Below are 7522 nucleotides of genomic sequence, written 5' to 3'. Positions count from 1 at the left end.
AACCTACTTTATTAGGAAAGAAAGTAAAAAAACTTGGTTTTGTTAAAGAAACTCGGTTTATTAGCTAATAAACAAGGTTGTTTTAAAAAACCTATATTTTTTCCAAATAAACTTAGTTTATTAGGTAAAAAACCAGGGTTTTTTGAATAAATCTAGGTTTATTTAATAACTGGACACTCCGCTTGCCATAAGCGTGCGGAAAAACGCGATTGACCGCTGCGAAATGAGGACTACAAAGGCCTACATGACCAAAAAGGAATATCCAATGGAGACGCAGGGCATAGTGCCAGGTCACAAGGCTGTAACGCCATAACGCCACACTACACAAGGGCATACCCTATGGATACGCGGCCTAAGGCTGCGTATCCATAGGCTGTTCCGTGCCCTGCACAACATTCCCTTTTTACCGCCTGGCGCGCCACACGGACAATGAACCTTCGTTGGTGTTATTGATCGTTCCCATAGGTTATGCCGTGTCACATTAGGGGCATATATGCACTGTGGATTGGGAATATAGGCCCATATTGGGATTGATCATGTCCATTCTTTTGCGAGTGAACAACACGGAAGCAATGTCTGAGGCGAAATTAATTCAAGAGGTTCATCAACGGGAACTACTCTGGGACCCCGAAACTGATGATTATCATAACTTGGGTTTCTTCAGACCCCGCTTGTAAACTCCAGAAAGTAGCATTTATTGGACCTGCATCAGCCGTCGGTACCTGGGCAAAGGTAGCAACCGTGAAAATAGCTGGCGCCCGCACACCACACGTTTTACACAGAAGGTAGGTAGCCACTACGGCGGCATATACCGCTAAAACCGGGTTAACTACCTGAAACGAGATACCAAACCCTGGTATCACACTACCCCCGCCTACCGTTGCATGAGACTGAGTGGCCAGAAAATCTGCCTTAGTAGCAAATCTGCTGGCCCGTTCGGTACCACTGTCCAGGGTGGCTTTTAAAGAAGCCTGAAACTGTTGATCTTTGGCGGCAATATTTGTCCAATTCATCTCGTTCAGGTTAATGGGCGGTATCTCGATGGAAGGTGGAGTTTTCAAGGGCACCGAGTTTACGGCATATTTCATAACATCCTCAAGTGGATATGCATGATAAAGCAAGGGCAAATTTACGGGATGTTCATAGACCATCTTACCCTGGCTGGCTGCATCACACGTAGAAACCTGTGCGGGTATATGAAACTTTTTGGACGACAATCCGCATGCACAACCAAGGGTCACGATCGCAAACTTGCTCGCTGGCACTGGAACGGTTGGTTTGCCCGCACAATTTTCCTGCCAAACGGGTTCGTCTCCCGAGGCCAAGTATTTTCCAGGGGCTAATTGTATGGCGCCATTTAAAAGTCCACCTTCCTTTTGGTACCGAATATCACAAAACTTAATGGTGTCCGGGACATTTGAAAAATAAATTGCCGACACACAAGAAGGTAGTGTCTTGCTTCGCAGTGCTACCGCCATATTACATCGAGTTTGATCGCCATCCTGCTCACAGGACGCCGTATATTCGTCATACCATTCATTAACAAATTCACCATCCAGAGTTACCCCAAAATACCTGGGTAAATTCATCACCTTCGATGTTGCGGTGGAAGAATGATTAAGAGGCACCGGTAACGAGATTACCGAATACAGTTGCACCAAAGATTCAGATGACGCTAGCGGCACCTTTACCGAAACAAATATGTTGTTATCATCCCTGCTAAAAAGGATATTTTTGATATCATAATAATACAAAGGATCAGGGTGAACCACATGAAACCGAGGGTATTGCGCGGCTAATCCCTGACTTATGGTCGTCAAACGGTCTGTTAACTGTCTCTGGGGACAAAAGCTAATGGTAAATAACCTTGGACCAAGGTCCTTACAGCTAACACCCAGTTGTATAATTCGGATTCCACATCGGCTAGATAACCCAGAGTGACCACCGATTCTGTTATCAAGGCGCCTAAGGCCGAAATTGCTGCCTCAACATCTCTAAGTTTAATTGCCATGGTGTTTAGCTGCATATTTAATATTTTAATTTGGTTATGATTATCCAATACACCGTCCATAGCATTTGTCAATCTTGCTGAAACCACTTTCATTACGGAATGCATTTCCTTTTCAAAAGATTTTATCTCATTTGTATTTAGATCAACTTGCGGTGTTACGAGTGCCACATGGTTTTTGAATTTATTGAAATCTGCTTCCGTTACTAGGCCGAAAATGGAAGATGCTACTTGACCTAAGCCGCCAAGGATAGCCCTTTTCGATCGCGGTTGCGGTTTACCCCATTTGACGGGCATGAGCTCCTGGGCTTCATTCACCCACTTCTGTACCCGTTGTACCATTTCCGTACGCCTTGTTCTCAAATTTTGGGCTGCTTCCCGAATTCGCTTGCACATTAAACCGGACGTAGTAGCGTCCGTGACACAATCATAAAATTTAATCTCCGAAACCAGGTTAGATAGGTTTGGGATAGGAATTTGAAAAGTCTGAAACCATGTGGACTCGGCCACGTTGATCATAGATTTCTTTTTGAACACCACCCCAAAGGAAGCGCGAAGGACGACATCGTCCTCCAGAACTACCAGTGGTGGCAGCCCTAGTACTAGGCCCCAAAATAAAAGAAAACCCTGAGCCTTCATACCTTTAGAAGGAAGAAACTGGTCAGGAGTGCGTTTAAGAATTGACTTCAGCAAAACCGACAAATGGTAATCTGAAACGATAAGGAAGAGTTAAAGTTTCTGATAGGAAAACAGCGTGCCGCGTTTGGAAACCCTACCAGTTCCTCTTTTTCCCCTTTTTAATCTTCCTAGGTTGATCTAGGAACGATTGAACCAAACCTGGGGTAACAACGGCCGATTGGTCTACCCAAGAGTTATGTTTGGGCCCATAATCTTTCCATTTCACCAGGAACTGTAATTTCCCCTTTCGTTCTCTCTTTTTGACGATTCTATCAATTTCATATATGTCATCAGTTTCAGACTCACTACTCGCAGCCTTGCTGCCAGCTTCCCCTTGTACGGAAGAAGAAGCCTGCTTACCCACCTCGTCTGCCTGGAGTTCAGTTTGGTGACCCCCGTCCGTCTCTTCATGAAGAGGCGCAGGTTCCCGATGGTTGAAAGGAATGTCTTCCTCAGCAAGAGGTTCACCCTCACAGGGAATGTCAGAATGTTCAAAGGTACGCATATTATCCAAGAAATAACGTTTCATCCTATCCGGATGCATAAGATTTTTCAGGGTTGTAATTTGCATAGTTTTTAAACGAAAGGCTTTCGGGCGCACCTCTTCCATAACATAATATGGACCCACCTACTTTGAAGAAAGACATTTCGAGAGCCCTTTTGACGCCTTCTGACGAGGGGTCAGCAGTAAACACAAATCGCCCGGTTTCCAACCCGGTTCAACAGCCTTCTGATCGAAGCGCTGTTTCATGTATTTACGTGACTGCTGTAGCCTCAACCGTGCCTCCTCTTGTGCAACTTCCAAACCTTTCAGGAGGGTTTTGATATAACTGTCAACGCTTTTTACTGCCGAGAGCTCAGGAGATAAGGCTATATCTAGGGGAGTTACTGGCATCCGTCCAAACATTAAGAAATAGGGGATCTGATTCGTGGCTTTGGTTATACTCGTATTGTATGCGAATGCAAGTGGAGCTAGGAAAAGAGGCCAGTCACGTTGGTCAGGGGAAACATATTTGGCTAACGCCGTAGCAATCCATTTGTTGGAAACCTCAGCTAACCCTTGCACCTGGGGCATGTAACTGCATCCTACTGATTTAACAATGTTGCACAATTGACAAAACTGAGTCATATTCTTACCAGTGAAATAGGCAGCGCCATCAGTGAGTATTTTCTTGGGTGGAAAAAACTTACAGACAATTTCATTAAACAATATATCTACAATTTCCTCCGATTAAACTGACTTCAAGGGGAAAAGCCAACAGTACTTTGAAAAATGATCCATGATAACCAGACAGTGAAGGTATCCTTGGGATGATTTCGTGAGAGGTCCTTTTACAATCACTAAAACCTCCCCTAATTGCGATGTTTGCATGGGAAGCAACGGGGCCTTAGGATGTTTAATCGGAAAGGACCGAGCTTGACACGGGAGGCAAGTTTTACACCATTCTTGTATAGTTTCTTTCATATTTTTCCAGAAATACTTGTACCGAATGCGGTCATACGTTTTTGCTGCCCCCATGTGCGCCGCCATCGGCTGATCATGAGAAAACTCGAGAATCTGCGGAACCAGTTTCGAAGGGACAACCGTAAGATGCAAGATTTTCGGACCGTGTTTAGTGGGAAGCTGTACAATTCGTTTTAATACCTGCTCCACTAGGGCATATTTATCAGCTTCTTTCTCTACCCTTGATGCAATGGACCTATCTTGAGGCAACGTGCCGTGTTCCAAATACTGGATTATGTGTCTCAATTCAGGATCTTCGTGTTGTGCCGCCTGTAACGAATCTAAGGAAACTGGATATTTACTGCTGTCAGGAGTTTCCAAACTATTTACCTCCGGCTCATTTGGCCTGGACAACAGGTCGGCCAAAGGGATGGTAGTGCCTTCTGCATGGAGTATATCAAATGAATATTGCTGTATGGCTAGACTCATTCGCATTAATTTTGGTGAGTCTGTTCTTTTTTGTAGCAGATAGGTAAGAGCTTTGTGATCCGTTTTTACTAAAAAATGAGTTCCTGCCAGGAACATTTTGAAATGGCGAAGTCCTTGTACCAACGCAAACATTTCCTTTTCTGTAATACACCAATGTGACTGAGTTTTAGTAAGAGTTTGACTATAATAGCCCAACGGGTGTCGTTTGTTTTCTTTGACCTGATAGAGAACGGCCCCAATGGCAAAATCACTGCTGTCGGAGATAAGCAGGAAAGGCAACGACTCGTCCGGGTGATTCAATAGAATAGGCTCAGTGGTTAAAGCTGTTTTCAACGTCTCGAAGGCCCGCTCACAGCGCTCATCCCAAACAAACTCCACATCCTAACGCAATAGTTCCGTCATAGGGTATGCAATTTTAGAAAAGTCTTTAATGTATGACCTATAGAACGACGCAGCTCCCAGGAAGTGTTTGATATCTTTTACCGTTTTAGGCTTTGCAAAGTTGAGAATTTTCTCTACGTTTTGCGGATTTGGTTTTGTGCCCTCGGCAGATAGTATCTTACCTAGGAATTTAACTGACCCCTTGGCGAATACGCACTTAACTGGGTGCATCTTGAGATTAGCCTCACGAAACCTTTGAAAGACACGGTCCAAATGAGCCATATGCTCGTCAAACGTCGCAGAGTGAATTAAAATGTCATCCAGATAAGCATTTGCAAAACTGGAAAGACCTGATAAGACTAAGGACATTACTTTCTGAAATTGGTGAGGAGCCGATTTGATGCCAAAAGGCAACCTACCGTACGAAAATTGACCAAACGGACAAATTGCCGTCGCAACGTCTGAACTTCTGGGCGTAAGCCCGAGTTGATGGTAGCCCGCTTTCAAATCTAGCGTTGTGAAGTACTTGGGATTTCCCGCATTACCCAACTGCGTTAAGTGCGAGGCGATGGGGAGGGGGAATCGTAGGAAGGGTAATTTTTTGTTTAACTCTCTAAAATCACATACGACCCTATAATCCCATCGGGTTTGGCTACCAGGATCATAGGCGAACCAAATTCTGAGTTAGTTGGATGGAGGAGGCCTGCTTTTACAAGTTTGTCGACTTCTTGTTCTAAAATCTGACGACGTTTCGGTGATAACTGGTAAGGCTTGGAAATAACTGGTTCCGTTCCCTTAAATCCCAAGTCTACTAACCCTTTTGTGCAGAGGCCTAAGTCCGACAAGTCCACGGCAAATAAATCTTGATCAGCGGTTAGGAATTCATGTAATTGTTTCTTTTGGTCTTCCGTCACCTCAGATTTTGATAAGTCAATTAGATCAATCGCTTTAGGCTTTTGAGTCGGTGCTTCTGGTTGTTGAAAAGGATGAAAAGAATCAGTCGCATTTAACAAGTCGTCTTCCTCCATTATTAAATACACTGAAGCTACGGCCGTCAATGGCGACAAAATGGCCACCTCAGTGCCTGCCCGCAAATGTATTGGTTGCGATAGGACATTGATAAGTTTTAACGGCACGCGGTCATCAGTGACCTTTACTACGCTGTTTGGTATATAGATGTGAGAACTGCTAAATAAGTTTGGTTTTTCCTGCAACACACCTTCATAGCCCTCTGTCTTATCGTGACTAAGTGGAACAAAGATTACCGTATCTGACCTCGGAGCTAGAGTATATGACTGATCTAACAAGATAGTTGTGGAATTATCCAAAGATATACTGCCTATGAATGGAACAGCTGGTTCGTTTGGCATTCTTAAAGGCCATATATCAAGGTTTGAAAACATGCTTGATACTCATGAAACATGTTGAGGGTTAAAAAAACAAGATCCCAGACATTAAAAAAATTCTAATAATAAAGTCATTATTTAGTTATTTCAATTTTCAATTTTAAACTATTTGAATTTCCCACCACACACAACTTTAGATTAGTTCCACATGTGGCCGCTAGGGATTTTTTGATGACGTAGATCAGGTCAGTCAGAACAAAGCAAGATGGCTTCCGCATACAGTTCAGAGAGTGAGAGCAGTGAATTTGAGGATGTTTTGGTCGATACAGAAGGATATTTAAACGTTGAGCCGTACATGTTCGATCCATTAATATCACTAGATCATAATGAGAGTGATCATTCGGACGAAAGTGATTAGAATTTGTGGTTAATCAATTTGCATGGCAGACCTGCCGATATAGCAAAGAAGACATTGATAGCCGGTTGCAGATGCATAACATGTATGATTTTTGAACAGACTAATGTTGCACAATATTGTTTCGCCTCGTCTGTGTTGTATCGCCAGTTATGTCATGACGCTGAACTACTATTGAAAAGTGACGGTATTATGCACAATCATCTTGACGTGACGATATAATGCCGTGCAACGTTAGATAGGCCTAGATGTCAGATGACAATAATCTGTCATTGACAGTGGCTGTCACTGACACTGACCCTTGCTATGGTGGAACACAAGAAGACACTATGCGGTATCACAGGCCCCAGGGCCTACACATTATGTATATAACAACCGACCTCAACAGCCTCGGGCATTAAATGCAATTGACATGGTTGGAACAGCTGTTTTTAACAAGTGGCATTTAATATTCAGTTGGATGCAGATATCCGGCTTCATGTGATAATCCGTATCGATAAAGTGATCACTGCAAAGTTTGGCCGAAGGCCCAGGCTTCCAACACTCCAAACGTTTGCACTTCCGAATCCACAGCTTCCTCCTCTCTCGTTCAACTGGCTTTGAAAATTCATGAAAATGGGTCCCATCCGTCATTCGATTGTTCTTTGTGCTATCCTTGACACAATTCGGAGCCACACAATACACCATAGTGAATGAAACACATTACTTCCAGGTGTGCATAATTAATTAAGGCCCTCCTGCTTTTATGATTGCATGACATG

At 43.6% G+C, this 7522-nt stretch overlaps 1 long non-coding RNA gene across 1 annotated transcript; it reads left to right on the top strand.

Annotated features, from left to right (window-relative positions):
- The first annotated feature begins 660 nt into the window (after positions 1–660).
- LOC135496334 (uncharacterized) lies at positions 661–4781 on the top strand. Its single transcript, XR_010448650.1, has 3 exons — positions 661–785; positions 2981–3183; positions 4162–4781. It is a non-coding gene; the product is annotated as an uncharacterized LOC135496334 (long non-coding RNA).
- The last annotated feature ends 2741 nt before the right edge of the window (positions 4782–7522 follow it).

This window comes from Lineus longissimus, chromosome 11, assembly GCF_910592395.1.
Source record: "Lineus longissimus chromosome 11, tnLinLong1.2, whole genome shotgun sequence".
NCBI lineage: Eukaryota > Metazoa > Nemertea > Pilidiophora > Heteronemertea > Lineidae > Lineus > Lineus longissimus.
This window is presented reverse-complemented; position numbering and strand designations above follow the sequence as displayed.